Source organism: Pteropus vampyrus, unplaced genomic scaffold, assembly GCF_000151845.1.
Source record: "Pteropus vampyrus isolate Shadow unplaced genomic scaffold, Pvam_2.0 Scaffold33, whole genome shotgun sequence".
In the NCBI taxonomy this organism is placed as follows: domain Eukaryota; kingdom Metazoa; phylum Chordata; class Mammalia; order Chiroptera; family Pteropodidae; genus Pteropus; species Pteropus vampyrus.
The window spans coordinates 7,563,532-7,566,508 of record NW_011888814.1 but is presented as its reverse complement, the minus strand read 5'-3'; the positions used below and the strand labels follow the sequence as shown (position 1 = coordinate 7,566,508).

Genomic DNA, 2,977 nt, shown 5'->3' with positions numbered 1-2,977 from the left:
GTTTGATTTGTTGAGAAGGCACCTGGTTAGTAAAGTTTTTATTCTTTTATTGAGAAAATCTATTTATTGTGTTACAATGTAGTTTACAACGGATATTTTAAAATTTAACGTATTCTTTAGGTTTACAATAGTACTTTAAATCTGAAAAGCTCACACCCAACTAATTTGAACAGTAAGTATTCATCATTCTTTTCCCATATTTCTTTCCCATTTAAAAAGCTTATTAGGTAGTGCATATCTCGTGTTGTTGATTTTGCTTATTGTTTTAGATATTTTAAAATTATGTATTTCTTGCATATTTGAGCACTAGATATTTCACTGCTCTGCTCTTCCTGTTTTTGGAAGCATCTACTTCTATAACTTTTGACATTCAATTTTCCACTTGAGAAATAAAAAAGAAAACTAATAAGCTAGGGCCAAAAAATTGTTAAATGTACACTAAGAAATGGAAAACATTCACCATCTGTCACTGAATTGCTTTTCTAAAATACAATGACAAGACGTAGAAACATACTACGTCACTGTGTTCAAGCAAGTGCAAAGAGCTAGGAGCTAGTATGGCACATTTAGAACAGGAGAGATGGCTCACAGGGAGAAGGGTGTAGGTATTAAAGAAAGGTGAGGAAAAGCTGGGTGGACAAGGTGGGACCAGATCGTAGGAACCGTAGATGCCATGCTGAGGAATTTGAAATTCTTTCTGTAGATAATTGGTAGCAATGAAGGATACAAGTTTAGAAAAGTGACATAATGAGAATACTATAAAAATATTGTAGGTAGACTTGAGTCTGTTCACAGCAGGGCTGTGAAAGAAGCATCCTTATCTCATTATTTGAGGCTCTCCTTTCCCTCCAAACCATTTATGTTTGCTCCAATGAGTCTAACCAAAGCAAGCAGAATGATATAACCACCACTCACTTAAGCAAAAGGAAACAAGACATTTAACAAAAAGGATGGTTGTTGGAGCCAAAAATATAAGATGCCAGTAAAGGTGGGTTCTAAATTGTGGTGGCTTCAGTGTACTGTAAATGTCTGGGCTTTCATCACTCCAGCCTTGCAGCACCTGCACCATCCTTGATGGACCAGCCTCCATTCTCATGTTCACCCAGGGAAGGACTCGGAAGCAGCCCTCTGATGGTGAAGTGACAAAGGCCCTATACACCCTTACCCAGTGACTGAGTTTCTCGGGACCACTAAAAATTAGCATCTATAAAACTAGAAGACTCTCATTTAAAATAATAATTCAACCATGTGTATAATTGCCCATTGAAAGGCAAGCAAGGAGGGATCACTGAATTCCACTCTTGGTTGTAGTTTAGGCAGCAGGGAAAGGTCTACTGTGGACTATTCCTTTGCAGCAGAGATTAGCAATTTCGTGAATAGGTGGGAGATAGTCAAGATCAAAGATTACAGGTGGGTGCGGGTGATCCTGATCTTAGTGCTTGGCAGGGATAGTCCTTTAGTATTTCACTGAAAACAGTCATTTCCCTGGTCATACTTTGTCTATGGCCATGCCACCCTGAACATGCCCAATCTTGTCTGATCTTGGAAGCTAAGCAGGGTTGGGCCTGGTTAATACTTGGATGGGAGACCACCTCGGAATACCAGGTGCTGTAAGAGTTTAAAAAAAAAACAGAAAAAAGGCCATACTTAAACAAGATGGGGTATACTCCCAGAAAGATAAAAATTTGAGTGTATGTGAATGTTATTCAATCATTCATTCACCAAGTATTCATTAAAGTTATACTCTGTGCCAGGGACTACTTTTGAATTGCAGTATTAAAACAGATAAAAATCACTGCTTTATTAAAAGCCTATATTCCAGGCTCTACATTTATTAAAAGCCTTGCATAGAAGTACAAGGATATAGGGTTAGTTAAAAAGAGAAAGAGAGAGGGAAAAAAAGAAACCAGTGGGTAAAAACTTTTGTGCTTCAGTGGACACCATCAAGAACTAAAGAATAACCCACAGAATGGGAGAAAATATTTGCAAGTGGTATGTCTGATATCATATATCTAGAGTAAAGAATATATGAGAAACAATAATAAAAAGACAAATACCACAATTAAAAATGGGGAAAGAATATAAATAAACATTGCCTCAAAGAAGACATGCAAATGGCCAACAAGCACATGAAAAATGCTCAATGTCACTAACCATCAGGGAAATGCAAATCAAAACCATTTTGGCATATCACTTCACAGCTACTAGGATGACTATAATCAATAAGACAGACAATAACAAGCATTGGCAAGGATGTGGAGAAATTGGAACTGTCATATATTGCTGGTGGGAATTTAAAATTGTTTAGCTTCTGTGGAAAATAGTCTGTCAGTTTCTCAAAAGATAAAACATGGAGTTACCATATGACCCAGAAATTTCACTCCTAGATACACATATCCAAGAGAAATGAAAATACATGCCCATATAGAAACTGGCACATAAATGTTTATAGCAGCATTATTCATAATATCCAAAAGTAGAAACAACCAAATGTCTATCAGCTGATGAATGGATGAATACAATGTGGTAAATCCATATAATGGGAATTTTTTTCCAATAATAAGAAATGAGGCATTGTTACATGCTACAACATGGATGAACCTTGAAAACATTATGCTAGAAGAAGTCAGACACGAAGACTTTATATTGTATTATTCTATTTATATGAAATTTCCACAACAGCAAATCCAGAGAAAGAAAGTATATTAGTGGTTGCCTAGGGCTTGCAGTTGGGCGTAAGGTGCTGTTGGGGGGAAATGGAAATGACTGCCAATGGATATGGGTTTTTTTTTTTTTGCAGGGGGTATGATGAAAATGTCCTAAAATTGTGGTGGTGGTTGCACAACCCTGTGACTAGAATAAAACCTATTGGATTATATAATTTACATGGCCGAATAATATTGTATGTGAACTGTATCTCAATAAAGCTCATATATACATGTGCACGCATACACATAAATATAGCTGATATATTTTA

General features: G+C 36.4%; 1 pseudogene; it reads left to right on the top strand.

The window, feature by feature from the left end:
- The first annotated feature begins 1,498 nt into the window (after window positions 1–1,498).
- LOC111738022 lies at window positions 1,499–1,617 on the top strand (annotated as a pseudogene).
- The last annotated feature ends 1,360 nt before the right edge of the window (window positions 1,618–2,977 follow it).